Source organism: Somniosus microcephalus, chromosome 6, assembly GCF_052327205.1.
Source record: "Somniosus microcephalus isolate GS21.2 chromosome 6, FLI_Smic_1.0, whole genome shotgun sequence".
Taxonomy (NCBI): domain Eukaryota; kingdom Metazoa; phylum Chordata; class Chondrichthyes; order Squaliformes; family Somniosidae; genus Somniosus; species Somniosus microcephalus.
In genome coordinates, this window is record NC_140992.1 from 144,746,328 (window position 1) to 144,761,968 (window position 15,641).

A 15,641-nucleotide genomic window follows, 5' to 3' on the forward strand; every position below is an offset into this window, starting at 1 on the left:
CAGAGTTGGGGACCTGCTCGATGTCGGAGGAGCGGGCTGGATGGCGCCGGAGGAGCTGGCGTGGCGCCTGTCCTGGGCCAACGTCCGGCTCGCGGCCGAAGCCATCGAGTCGGTGAAAGTGGCACTGGGCCCTGATTCCACTAGGTGTATCGAGGCGGCTCAAGCACGTGGGGCGATCCCGTCCGAGCTTACCCCCGTCCGGACGGAATTCCTTATTGGCGCCCGGCCCCGAAACTCCCCTTGGGAGCCGGCGCCTCACAACTTGAGCCGTCTCGAGGAAATACCCTCCGTGCCTTTTCATTCTGCGCGGAGGGGTTTCCTGTACGGGCTGCTCCTGCACACTCTCCACTTTGCCATCTTCGTCTGCCGTCCAGACACGCCTTGGCGAGGCGTCTTGCCGACTGGAGGTGGCGGAGGTCCCCAATGGAGGGCTCTCTACGCAGGAGTCCTCCCTTGTTCCATCGGGGACTTGGCCTGGAGGGTGTTGCACGGAGCGGTCCCGTGTGTTAAATCTGTGAGTTGTTCAAGTAATTAATACTCAGACTTAATCAGTAACAATAAAACAGGTCTTTACTGGTTGGAGGTAGGGACTATACGTAGGTCTTTACTTCATGCCCACAGGCGGGAACTGAGGGGAGATCAGTACCCACAGTACTATTTATACCCCTATGGCCAGGAGTGGTACTGCGTATCACTACGCCCAACAAGTAGTGCAGTCCTGTCCATAGGTTCAAAGTAGCACACATATTACATACACAACATTCCTCCCTTCCTAGCTTTACAGTCATCTCCCCATTTAACATAACGTAATAACATATATACATATATAACTTCAGGTTTACATAACAGAATAACATAGATACATAGATAACTTCATGTCAAAACAGATCACAGATTCAGTCTCTGCGGAAAACAGTTCACAGATTCAATCTCTGTGGTGGAGTCGGTTCACGTTGCTGGAGTGACTCATTCAATAGTCCTTCCATGGATTTAACAGTTTGAACTTCCGAACTGAATTGGCTCCGTTCGGAGGGACCACGTGTGTGATCTGATAGAGGTAATAATGGTTCAGATGGGTCATCTTCTGTTTCGACTTTTCCTTTTCTGCTTCTTGGAGACTCTCTGGGCTCCACTGTCAGCTGCATGCGCAGTTCCTCCTTCTCTCCCTCCTTTTTCCGTAGTAGAGCCACCTTCTCCCGATGTTCCGTAGACTTTCGGTGCTCCTCCATGATTTCTGTATGGTGGGAGTCGAAGTTACAAGTTGGGCAGGACAGGACATAGTAATATTCGGTGTCGTCCTGATCTAGGCCAGCGAGAGGGTCTTCTATTTCCTCCATACCCAGCTGGGCGTTAGCCAGCTTTTGTTGCAAGTCCAGACATCTTTCCTGAAGAGACTTCTTCATGCGTACCTCTTCATCCAGCTTTTTCTGGGCTTTCAGCAAGTCGTTTACTAATGACCTCATTTGAGATTTTACTACTTCAACTTCTTTTGGAGATTGATTGATCGGACTATTCAATCCCTCTACCGGAGCAGCTGTTTCAGCGGTCTGTTGTTCTACATTGACGTGAGTCAGCGTACTTTTGGCATCCAAGGGCTGCTCTGTTGCAGTCATCTCAGTCTGTGTTGCCACCTCAGCTCTTCCAATAACCTTTGAGAGCTCCGAACCCCTTTCGTTTGAATATTGAAGTTCGTGTTCAAGTTTTTCCCATTTCAGAGTCCTGTCCTTCAGCATATGCAGGAGTTGGCTGACCGTTAACTCCTCTGACATCAGACGTTTTGTGTGCTCCTGCTCCATTTTCTCCATCAGCTGCTTCTGTTGTCTTTCCAGATTCTCCAACTCTATATCAAAGAACTCTTTCGTTGCATTCAACTCTTGCTCACAACGGCGAAGCATTTGTTCTAATTGCTGTTGTAGTTTGAAATGGAGTTGAGTTCGAGCCCGGTGTCCCTCAGAAATGGGCACATCAGTAGACTTGCCAGACTCAGAATCCACAGTTAAACTATGTTGTTGTTGCTCAGTGGAATTCTGTGCTGAAACTTTGTCTTTTGCACCTGAGTTGGGCTTACCATCATCCGTTCCAGAGTCTGGGCCGACTATCTTCACCGAGTTCTCACTCGTTATTGTTTGTAGGAAATGCCAGTCCATATTCATTTTCCTAATCCACTCCCGTCCTAGTAGTGGAGAACCTCCTTCAGATATCACATATAAGTCCATTATTTGACTGTCTTCGCCCTTGTGGACCACTGCAACCTCTATTTTCCCGATGGGGTACACTCTTTGCCCCGTGTATGTTTTCAATATAATCCCCGTATCCTGTAGGGGAATATGTTGGAATAACTTTCCGTAATCTTTCTTATTTATGACCGTCAATGCCGATCCAGTGTCCAATTCCAGTTTTACTTGGACTCCTTCTATCTGAAGAGTGACCCAAATTGTCTGGAGGTCTGCACCCTTACCAGCGTTGAGTACTCTTAAGCTAGCCAGTTCATTACAGCTTAAGCTAGCCAGTTCATTACTGCTAGCGTCTGAATCGGACTCCTGTTCGGTCACCTTGTGTACCTTTGCGTATTTTCCTTGCGGTGACTTCTTGTTGCTGGTCTTCTTCGCTGACCTGCATACTCTAGCTATATGTCCAAGCCTACCACAAGTTCTACATTCTTGGTTTTTAAACCAACACTGGTTCTGATCATGCGTTGTCTTTCCACAACGATAACATTTGCCAGAACTCACACCCAATTTGTGTGCACTGAGCTCCGGTGACCGTAGCTGCATTACTGCCGTGCCTCTCGCTGCGGCTTCGTATGCTGCTGCCATAGTGACCGCCTTCTCAAGCGTCAGCTCATTCTCCTCGAGCAGTCGCTTTTGTGTATCCTGTTTAAATAAACCACACACAAATTTGTCTCGAAGTGCCTCTGTCAGTCCCGTTCCAAACTGGCAATATTTCGCTAATTTACGCAATTCCAGCAAATAATCAGCATTGCTTTCATGCTGTAGCTGCCTTCTGTTGTAAAATTTAAATCGTTCCGCTAGCATCAGCGGCGTGGGGTTTAGATGATCTTTCAGGACAGTAACAATCTCATCGAACGTCTTATCCGCCGGTTCATCTGGTGATAACAGGTGTTTCAATGGCCCGTATGTCTTCGCACCCATTAAATTTAATAATGTTAGAGCTTTATCTTGGTCACAAATTTTATTGGCCTTACAATAATTTTTTACTCTTTCAACATATATGGCCCAATCTTCGAGGTCACTATCAAAGGTGCTAATATTCCCGTGTTTAGGCATTGTAGATTTGCAATTTCTCAGATTTTTTTTTTTTTTACTGCTATCCAAGATGGCGGCTTCCCGCTCTTGCTGTCGTCCTCCGCCCACAAAATGGCGGTTTTCCCGCGCTTGGCGGTCTTCACCCGTTCCCCAACACCGTCTCCCTTCAGCCCCCGAGTGCGGCCCTTATCTTCGCCGCGATCGCCCGAGTGCGGCCCTTATCAGCGGATGCGATCGCTGGATCGCGAAGCGGCTCTCGGCTCTTATCAGGAGATGCGATCGCTCTGTTGAAACGCCTCCCGCTCGAAGCGGCTCTCGCGCCCTATTCCTCCAGCTCCCCCAGCCCCGTTCGTGCGGCCAACGCGGTCGACTGCCTGTCGCGTCGCTGCCCGGCTCAGACAACGGCTTACCCACCACCAAGCTGGAGAAGAAGCTGACGGTCGCCGATGGAAGCTCCGAGGTCAGGATGTCTTCCAGTGGGGTGGAGAGGGTGGAAACCTCTCTGCAACGTCCTGGCTGTGGACGAAGCTGCCGTGGAGTGACTGCCGCAGGGTCCGAATCAGACTCGTCGCCAGTGTTAAATCTGTGAGTTGTTCAAGTAATTAATACTCAGACTTAATCAGTAACAATAAAACAGGTCTTTACTGGTTGGAGGTAGGGACTATACGTAGGTCTTTACTTCATGCCCACAGGCGGGAACTGAGGGGAGATCAGTACCCACAGTACTATTTATACACCTATGGCCAGGAGTGGTACTGCGTATCACTACGCCCAACAAGTAGTGCAGTCCTGTCCATAGGTTCAAAGTAGCACACATATTACATACACAACACTGTGCAATAAGGTTTTAAGTAGGTTTGATGCGCTATCAATTACTCATAAAAGACTGAGAGTTAGAAGAGTAACGAAAGGCTTTTATTAACAACAGAATGGAGGTCTGCCTCGAGTGGTCGACCGGTCCAGGATACAAAGGGCTGGGGAGCAGTCACCTTTATACTAGGACCTGTGGGAGGAGTCAGCCGAGGCATGTCCAGGCATGTACACAGTGGAATACAAACAGGACAAACAGGAATACAAACAGTGGTTTACCACATTCACCCCTTGTTTAAAATTGAGTCCGGCGGGGTGAAGTGTATTAAAAGTTAGTGTATTGGAGTCTCTCCGGAGGTCTTGTCTGCCGCTGTGATCGGCGTGGCGACGGCAGGGGTAGTGAAGCTTCCGGCGTCGAGTCCAGCGTAGGCTGTGGCACAGGCGTGTCGTCCTCGTAGATGTCGAGCGGGTCGCGGGGCCCAGGCCTGCCGTCTGCTGGGGCTGGATATCGGATCGTGGGGGGGGGTGGTAGTGGGTAGTGGGTTACTGTGGTCCCCGAGGGTGCAAGGTCTCTTATGGAGACTGTGTCCTCCCGCCCATCCGGGTATGCGATGTAAGCATACTGGGGGTTGGCGTGGAGGAGGTCGACCCTCTCGACCAGGGGGTCCGTTTTATGGGTCCTCACGTGTCTTCTCAGTAGGACCAGCCCTGGGGACGTCAGCCATGGCGGTAGCGATGTCCCTGATGTGGACTTCCTTGGGAAGACAAACATTTTCTAATGAGGGGTGGCGTTAGTGGCAGTGCAGAGCAGTGACCGAATAGAGTGGAGCGCATCGGGGAGCACATCCTGCCAGCGGGAGGTTGGAAGGCCCCTAGACTTTAAGGCTAGCAGGACGGCCTTCCAAACTGTCGCATTTTCTCTTTCCACCTGTCCGTTCCCCCGGGGGTTGTAACTGGTGGTCCTGCTTGTGGCAATACCCCTAGTTAGCAGGTACTGACGGAGTTCGTCGCTCATAAACGATGAGCCCCGGTCGCTATGGATATAGCTGGGGAAGCCGAACAGGGTGAAGAGGTTGTTCAGACATTTAATGACCGTGGCACTGGTCATGTCCGGGCAGGGGAAGGCGAACGGGAAACGGGAGTACTCATCAATAATATTGAGGAAGTACACATTGCGGTCGGAGGAGGGGAGAGGCCCTTTAAAATCAACGCTCAGGCGCTCGAAGGGGCGAGTGGCTTTTATCAGGTGGGCCCTGTCTGGTCTATAAAAGTGTGGTTTGCACTCAGCGCAGACTTGGCAGTTCCTGGTCATGGTCCTGACCTCCTCAATAGAGTAAGGCAGGTTGCGGGCCTTGATGAGGTGGAAGAACCTGGTGACCCCCGGGTGGCAGAGGTCATTGTGGAGGACCCGTAGTCTATCGATCTGCGCGCTGGCGCAGGTGCCACGCGATAGCGCATCCGGGGGTTCATTGAGCTTCCCGGGCCGGTACAAGATCTCGTAGTTGTTGGTGGAAAGTTCGATTCTCCACCTCAAGATCTTGTCATTTTTGATTTTGCCCCTCCACTTGTTGTTAAACATAAAAGCAACTGAACGCTGGTCAGTGAGCAGGGTAAATCGTTTTCCGGCTAGGTAGTGCCTCCAATGACGCACAGCCTCCACAATCGCCTGGGCCTCCTTCTCAACAGCGGAGTGTCTGGTCTCCGGGCCTTGGAGGGTTCGTGAAAAGAAGGCCACGGGTCTCCCCGCCTGATTGAGGGTAGCGGCCAGGGCAAAGTCGGACGCGTCGCTTTCCACCTGGAAGGGGATGGATTCGTCCACTGCGTGCATGGTGGCTTTGGCAATGTCCTCCTTGATACGGTGGAAGGCTAAGCGGGCCTCTGCCATCAAGGGAAAAGAGGTGGACTTGATCAGCGGACGGGCCTTGTCCGCATAGTAGGGGACCCACTGGGCGTAATAGGAGAAAAACCCTAGGCACCTCTTCAGGGCCTTGAGGCAGTGGGGCAGTGGAAGTTCCATAAGGGGACGCATCCGGTCGGGGTCGGGGCCGATGACTCCGTGTTCCACAACACAGCCAAGGATGGCGAGGCGGTTTGTGCGGAACATGCACTTCTCCTTGTTATATGTCAGGTTTAGGAGTTGGGCGGTGCGGAGGAATTTTTCGAGGTTTGCGTCATGGTCCTGCAAGTCACGGCCGCAGATGGTCACATTGTCCAGATATGGGAAAGTGGCCTGCAACGCATTTTGATCTACCATCCGGTCCATCTCCCTTTGGAAGATGGAGACCCCGTTGGTGACGCCAAAGGGAACCCTAAGGAAGTGATAGAGGCGGCCGTTTGCCTCAAAGGCAGTGTACTGGCGGTCCTCAGGGCGGATGGGGAGCTGGTGGTACGCTGATTTCAGGTCAATGGTCGAGAAGACGCGGTACTGCGCGATCTGGTTGACCATATCAGCTATACGGGGGAGTGGGTAGGCGTCCAGCAGGGTGTAGCGATTTATTGTCTGGCTGTAGTCGATGACCAGGCGCTGCTTCTCGCTGTTCTTAACGACCACAACCTGGGCTCACCAGGGGCTGGTGCTGCCCTCAATAATCCCTTCTTTCAGGAGCCGCTCCACTTCGGTTTTAATGAAAACCCTGTCCCCGGCACTGTATCGCCTGCTCTTTGTGGCGATGGGCTTACAGTCGGGGGTGAGGTTAGCAAACAGTGGTGGGGGGGTGACTCTGAGTGTGGAGAGGTTGCACCTGGTGCGCGGCGGGCAATTTGGAAGCTGCTGGCTGCGGACTGTGAGAGGGGGTAGGGGTCCACCGTACGCCATCGTAACACTTTTAAGGTGGCACTGAAAATCTAACCCCAGCAGGACGGCAGCGCAGAGGTCAGGCAGGACCAGAAGTTTAAAATGATCGTACACGGTCCCGTCTACTACGAGTGTCACCACGCAGTAGCCGCCGATGTCCGCCGACTGGGACTCGGAGGCCATAGAAATCCGCTGTTGCGCAGGCAGGACTGGGAGAGAGCAACGCCGCACCGTGTCGGGGTGGATGAAGCTCTCCGTGCTCCCAGAGTCAAAAAGGCAGATTGTATCGTGACCATTTACCTTAATGTCCATTGTGGAACTGGCCAGTTGGTGCGGTCTCGCTTGGTCCAGTGTAATGGATGCCAGCGTAGGGGTCGGTGTGTCGCTGCGGGTATCAGATGAGGCGGTGTCGGGGGCCTGCTGCGTCCCGGCTGTCGTCCAAGATGGCGGCGTCCATGATCCCCATGTGGCTGGAGGCGTCCAAAATGGCTGCTGTACCGGTGATTCGCACACGGCCGGGGAGGTCCAAAATGGCGGCCCGCATGGCCCACACGCGGCGCTGCTGGGGTTCGGGGTGGCTTTGGCCCTGCAGACGCTAGCGTAGTGTCCCTTCTTCCCGCAGCCCGAGCAGATCGCGTTTTTCGCCGGGCAGCGCGCTCTGGGGTGTTTTGCCTGGCCACAGAAGTAGCATTTCTGGCCTTGGGGCACTGCTGTCTGGCCTTGGGACACTGCTGCGGTAGTTGGGCCGTTGTTGGGGTGTGGCTGGGGTGGCACGACGCTATGAGGCGGTCCTACCGTGTCCCAGGCTGTCATTCCCCGCGGCGTCCACGGTGCAGAGGAGTAGGCATCCATGCCCTGGTAGGCTGCATCCAACGATAGTGCGAGTTCAGAGGCCTTGTTGAGGTCGAGGTTACTCTGCTCCAACAGTCGCTGTCATGTGTAATTGGATCTGTGGCCCGCTACAAAAGCGTCCCGGATAAGTTCCTCTGTGTACACGGCGGCCTTTACATCCTTACAACCACAGGCCCGGCCAAGCACAGACAGTGCCTGAAGGTATTCCACGGTCGATTCCCCAGGTTGTTGTTTGCGACTCCCCAGGAGGTGCCTGGCGTACACTTCGTTCACTGGGCGCGTGTACTGGTCCTTGAGGAGCTTGATAGCATCCGCGTACGAGGTCGCGTCTTGGATGACCGAGTACACTCGGTGGTTCACTTTGGAGGTCAGGACATCCAGTTTGTCCTCGTCCGATTTGATTGCTTCGGAGGCGGTCAGGAATTTTTCGAAACACTTAAGCCAGTGAGTAAACTTGGTGGATGAGTCCGCCTCCCGATGATCTAAGTCCAGGCATGCTGGTGTGAGGATCTTCTCCATTATAAAAATGTTGTTAATAAAATTGATGCGCTATCAATTACTCATAAAAGACTGAGAGTTAGAAGAGTAACTAAAGGCTTTTATTAACAACAGAATGGAGGTCTGCCTCGCGTGGTCGACCGGTCCATGATACTAAGGGCTGGGGAGCAGTCACCTTTATACTAGGACCTGTGGGAGGAGTCAGCCGAGGCATGTCCAGGCATGTACACAGTGGAATACAAACAGGACAAACAGGAATACAAACAGTGGTTTACCACAAGGTTCACGGACTCCCAGGCCGCCTGTGTTTTTTGCGGCCTGGAGGAGTCCGTTTTCCACGTTTATATGGAGTGTGAGAGGTTGCAGCCCCTCTTTCACTACTTAAAGGGGCTGCTCCTCGATTTTTGGTTGCACTTCAGTCCCACGCTCTTGATCTACGGTCACCCGGTGCGGAGGGGAGCGGGTAGGCTGGAGGACCTCCTTGTGGGCCTGCTCCTGGGCCTGGCTAAAAGAGCAATCAATTGGTCCAGGCAGCGGGCGATCGAGGGGGTCATCCAGCCGGATTGCCTGCCTCTCTTCCGCGGCCAAGTTCGCGGCCGGGTAGCCCTGGAGATGGAGCACGCGGTGTCCGCTGGTACGCTTGAGTATTTCCACGACCGTTGGGTGCCGCGGGGGCTGGAGTGCATCGTCAATTTGGAACACCAAATTTTAATTTGATTTATTAAGGTTTAGTTGAACTTTTGTTTAATTACAGTTGATCTGGTTTAAATTTTAAATTTTGGTTCAAATAAAAAGAGGACCTCCAACCAGTAAAGACCTGTTGAACTTTAATCTTGTAGTCTGTGTGTTATTAATTACAACTAGAACACACAGACTTTACAGTGGCGACGAGTCAGATTCTTACCCTGCGGCAGTTATATCCACGGTGGCTTCGTCCACAGAACGGACGTCGAAGAGAGGCTTCCACCCTCATCACCCTGCTGGAAGACACGTCGCGTGGCAGACATCGAGAAACCAGAGTGCAGAAGACATCCTGAACTCGAAGCCTTCATCAGCGGCTGTCAGCTATCTTCTTTCTACCTCGGTAGTGGGTAAGCCGGGCAGCGACGCGACCAGAAAGTCGGCCGCGTTGGCTGTACAGACGGGGAGGGAAGACGGAGGAATAAGGGCGGTGAGATCGATCACGACCGGAGATAAGGGCCGGGCCGCATTCGGGCCGAAAGGCGCAGCGCGGGGACATCGATCGCGTCTGTTGATAAGGGCCGGGCCGCATTCGGGCTAAAAAGGCACAGCGTCTGGGGGCAACTGAAGGCGCGAGAGCCGCGGTGAAGCGGAGACAGCGTCGGGGGACGGGTGAAGACCGCCAAGCGCGGGAAAACCACCATTTTGTAGGCGGAGGACGAAGATAATAGCGCGGAAGCCGCCATCTTGGATAAAAATAAAAATAAATTAAATTGCAACGATGCCTAAACATGGGAACATTAATACCTTTGATAGCGACATCGAAGATTGGGCTATGTATGTAGAACGCATACAAAATTATTGTAAAGCAAATAAAATCCCAGATGAAGAGAAAGCACTAACATTATTAAACTTAATGGGTGCGAAGACATACGGGCAATTGAAACACCTTTTATCACCAGATGAACCGGCGGATAAGACGTTCGAGGAGATTGTTACTGTCCTGAAAAATCACCTAAACCCCACGCCGCTGATGCTAGCGGAACGATTTAAATTTTACAGCAGAAGGCAGCTGAAGGATGAAAGCAATGCTGAATATTAATGGAATTGCGTAAGCTAGCAAAGTACTGTCAATTTGGAACGAGACTGACAGAGGCACTACGAGATGAATTTGTGTGTGGTTTATTAAAAGAAGATACACAAAAGCGATTGCTCGAGGAGAATGAGCTGACGCTTGAGAAAGCGGTCACTATGGCAGCATCACACGAAGCCGCAGCGAGAGGCACGGCAGTAATGCAGCTACGGTCACCGGAACTCAGTACAAATAAATTGGGTTTGAGTACTGTAAAATGTTATTGTTGCGGAAAGACAACGCACGAACAGAACCAGTGTTGGTTTAAAAACCAAGAATGCAGAACGTGTGGCAGGCTTGGCCACATAGCTAAAGTATGCCGGTCAGGAAAGAAGACCAGCAACAAAAAGTCACCGCAAGGAAAATACATAAAGGTACACAAGGTGACAAAGAACAGTTCGACCGAACAGAAGTCAGATTCAGACGCTAGCAGTAATGAACTGGGTAGCTTAAGAGTACACAACGTTGGTAAGGATGCAGATCTCCAGACAATTTGGGTCACCCTTCAGATAGCAGGAGTCCAAGTAAAGATGGAATTGGACACTGGATCGGCATTGACAGTCATGAATAAGAAAGATTACAAAAGGTTATTCCAACATATTCTCCTACGGGATACGGAGATTATATTGAAAACATACACGGGGCAAAGAGTGTACCCCATCAGAAAGATAGAGGTAAAGGTGGTCCACAAGGGCGAAGAAAGCCAAGTAATGGACTTATATGTGCTACCTGAAGGAGGTTCACCACTACTGGGACGGGAGTGGATTAGGAAAATAAATATGGACTGGCACTCCTTGAAGGCACTAACGGTAGATTCCGGGGAAACAGATGTCAAACCTAAACGATTGTCCAGAATATTGGATGATGCAAAAGAGGTGTTCCAGCAGGGACTGGGAACACTGAGAGGAATTACGGCAAACATCAAGATTGATGAACATGCACACCCAAAAATTTTCAAACCTATGCAATACGACCTACTGTAGAAGCGGAACTGGAAGCGCTAGAACGTTCAGGTGTACTGTCTAAGGTAGATTGGAGTGAGTGGGCTACGCCCATTGTTCCCGTTATGAAACGTCCTTCGAGCAACAAGCCAGGAGAACCAGGGAAGGTTCGCATCTGTGGAGACTTCAAGATCACCGTTAATCCGGTGCTTCACACGGTGCAGTATCCGCTTCCGCGGATTGAGGATATTTTTGCTTCGTTGTCTGGCGGGAAACACTTCACCAAGATAGACCTGGCGCAGGCGTACTTGCAGATGGAGGTTGAAGAAGAGTCACGCCAATACCTCACGATCAACACGCATCGAGGTTTGTACCGGTACAATAGGCTGGTTTTTGGAGTGGCATTGGCTCCAGCAATTTGGCAGAGGGCCATGGAGCAGGCATTGCAGGGAATTCCAGGCACACAATGTTACCTGGATGATATTCTGATTACAGGTGATGGTGATGAAGAACACCTCGCAAACTTGGAACTGGTGCTCAACAGACTGAAAGAGTATGGACTTCGAGTTAATCGGCAGAAATGTGAGTTCTTCCAGAAGCGGATCTCGTACTGTGGTCATGTCATTGACCGGGAGGGGCTTCATAAGTCTCCTGACAAGATAGAGGCAGTTGTAAAGGCTCCCGCTACGGATAATGTCTCTCAGTTGAGGTCGTTTCTAGGATTGATTAACTATTACCATAAATTTCTACCAAATCTATCCACGGTACTGCACCAGCTAAACGCTCTTTTACAGAAGGGGGTACCATGGGAATGGAGCGAAAACTGTAAGAAGGCATTTTGCAAAAGCAAAGAATTGATCACCTCAGAGGAAGTGTTGGCTCACTTCAACCCGACACTGCCTATTCGGTTGGCTTGTGATGCTTCTCCATATGGTATTGGGGCAGTACTCTCACACAAGTTGCCAAATGGCACGGAAAGTCCAGTCGCGTTTGCATCCAGATCATTGACCTCCGCTGAGCGCAACTATGCGCAGATCGATAGGGAGGCTCTCAGCCTTGTATGGGGAGTGAAGAAGTTTAATCATTACCTGCAGGGCCAAAAATTCACACTTCTGACAGACCATCAGCCGTTGGTATCCATTTTTAACCCTAAGAAGGGTGTTTCAGTGATGACAGCACAGCGTCTCCAGAGATGATCCCTTTTCGTAGGGGCACATCAATATCAAATAGAATTCAAAGGTACGAAGCAGCATGGCAATGCTGATGGGCTGTCGCGCCTGCCACTACCTGAAGAAGAAGAGACGACGAAAGTTGACCCTGTTGAGTTATTTCATTCGACCATCATCGAGTGTTTACCAGTCACCAATGCAAGTATTGAAAGAGAAACCAGGAATGACCCGACACTGTCCAGAGTCTACGAGGTGACAGTGAAAGGATGGCCAACACGTGGTGATCCTCTGTTACCGGCATTCTCGGCAAGGCGAGACCAGCTGTCCGTCTGCCATGGTACTTTGATGTACGGGACAAGAGTGATTATTCCTCCCAAGTTAAGGGAAAGAGTTCTAAAAGATCTGCATGAAGGTCATCTGGGGGGAGTTAAGATGAAAAGTCTTGCTAGGGCTTATGTATGGTGGCCGGGTATTGACCAACAGATAGAGGAGTTGACGAAAAGCTGCGCTGGGTGCCAAAAAGTGCAAAATGCACCTCCGATCGCACCACTACACCCATGGGAATGGCCTTCAGCCCCATGGCAATGCGTACATATTGACTTTGCTGGTCCATTCATGGACTCCATGTTCCTAATTGCGGTGGACGCACATTCCAAATGGCCAGAAGTGATCAAGCTGAATACCACTACTTCAGAAAAGACAATTGCGGTGTTAAGAATAATATTCGCAAGGAACGGATTGCCAGAACAGATCTGTTCGGACAACGGACCACAGTTTGTGTCGGAAGAATTCCAAAAATTCTTAAAGAAGAATGGGGTGAAACATTATACCTCTGCCCCATATCATCCGGCGACAAACGGGTTGGCCGAGAGATTTGTCCAAACATTCAAAAAGGCAATAAAGGCCATGAACGATGATCAGGTTCCGCTACAGCACAAGGTGGACAATTTCCTAATGGCGTATCGAAACGCCGCTCATGCAGTGACTAACCAAAGTCCTGCCATGATGTTTTATAACAGGAGGTTGCGGTCCAGGTTGGACTTGTTAAAACCAAATGTGCAGAGGGAAGTGGAAAACAAACAGTTTCGGCATATTAATAACAAGTCCACTCGAAGTTTCGAAGTAGGACAACCAGTGTTGGCAAGGGGCTATGGAAACGAAAAATGGCAGTCCGGAACAATTCGGGCCAGACAAGGACCTCTGATGTACACAGTAGATATTGGTAACAATGTGATAAGGCATCATGCGGATCAACTGGTAGAATCAAGAGCAAGGGTCGAACCCATGGTTGCGACAGAGACAACTGTGGAAGACGTTAATGAACCTGAAGCATCTACCTCGGCAGGGACTGTACCTGATGATGACGTCCAATACATAGGAAACCAACAAGAAGAGTCACCTCAGCAACAAGAATCAGAGACCACTGAAAGGCGTTATCCAGACCGAATCAGAAGGCCTCCTGAGAGACTGAACCTTTGAACTGTTTATACCTGAAGTTATATATGTATATATGTTATGATGTTATGTAAAATGGGGATATGACTGTTAAGCTAAAAAGGGAGGATTGTGGTGTATGTAACCTGTTCCACCTTAAGAGAACTTAAGCCTGTTCCACCTTAAGAGATGTACTACTTTCTCTGGCTGCTGTATACGTAATACCGGTGGTGACCACCGGTATATAAGCACTGTGTAGTAAGATTGTATTTGGTATCGTCCTGACCTCCAACCAGTAAAGACCTGTTGAACTTTAATCTTGTAGTCTGTGTGTTATTAATTACAACTAGAACACACAGACTTTACAGAGTCAGCGACACAGACGGTGGAATCAGCGATACAGACGGTGGAATCAGTAACACAGACGGTGGAGTCAGTGACACAGACGGTGGAGTCAGTGACACAGACGGTGGAGTCAGTGACACAGACGGTGGAGTCAGTGACACAGACGGTGGAATCAGTGACACAGACGGTGGAATCAGCGACACAGACGGTGGAGTCAGCGACACAGACGGTGGAGTCAGCGGCACAGACGGTGGAATCAGCGGCACAGACGGTGGAATCAGCGGCACAGACGGTGGAATCAGCGGCACAGACGGTGGAATCAGCGGCACAGACGGTGGAATCAGCGACACAGACGGTGGAATCAGCGACACAGACGGTGGAGTCAGCGACACAGACGGTGGAGTCAGCGACACAGACGGTGGAGTCAGCGACACAGACGGTGGAGTCAGCGACACAGACGGTGGAGTCAGCGACACAGACGGTGGAGTCAGCGACACAGACGGTGGAGTCAGCGACACAGACGGTGGAGTCAGCGACACAGACGGTGGAGTCAGCGACACAGACGGTGGAGTCAGCGACACAGGCGGTGGAGTCAGCGACACAGACGGTGGAATCTGCGACACAGACGGTGGAATCTGCGACACAGACGGTGGAGTCAGCGACACAGACGGTGGAATCTGCGACACAGACGGTGGAATCTGCGACACAGACGGTGGACTCAGCGACAGAGACGGTGGACTCAGCGACAGAGACGGTGGACTCAGCGACAGAGACGGTGGAATCAGCGACACAGACGGTGGAATCAGCGACACAGACGGTGGAATCAGCGACACAGACTGTGGAATCAGCGACACAGACGGTGGAGTCAGCGACACAGACCGTGGAATCAGCGAAACAGATGGTGGAATCAGTGAAGCACTGGAAGAAAGCGTAATGTTTAATGGAAATGAAGGATGAATTACCAAAATGTCACGCACACTGGTGGGGCTGGTTAATTTTGATAGTTACCTTCAACAAAGCAAGACTTATTGTAACACCCAAACATCTAGCCTTTTAACACACCAATAATATAAGAGGATATCGCTGGCCATAAGAACATGCTATAGAGGTGCCTCAACACACAAGCAGAATCCTGCAGTCAGAATTTAATTTGCCACTAGGTGCAGTACATTAAAGTGTCACGAAACAAAATGCTTCTGTCGCAGCGAATTATATTAATGTGTTTTGTACCACAAGCATTTTATTTCCAGTTATATCATTAGCATTTTTTGGTGCAGTTATTGAAAAGGCATATTAATGGCCCAGAAATTTGGGTCAGGGGCTTCCCGCAGGTGTAAGCCCCCGACCTGCACTTACCATGAGCGCCGGCCGTTGAGCTTTGGGCCCCCGTGGGATTCCGATCCTGGGCCTGCTCCAACTGCCGGCGCACAGTGCTTGCGTATCCCAGGGGCGCAGTTAGTTCGATGCGTCCCCTGGTGTAGTGTATGTAACGTTCCACCTTTAAGAGAACTATTTTAAGGGTTGCACTACTTATCTTGGCTACTGTATACTGTAATACCGGTGGTGACCACACCGGTATATAAGTGCTGTGTAAGGATTTATTGGGCAGATTCGCCCTGACCTTCGAATAGTAAAGTCCTGTTAAAGTTACTCTTGTAGTCTGTGTATTAATTCACCATATAACCCACAGACTTTACAGTGGCGACGAGTTCGATCTTA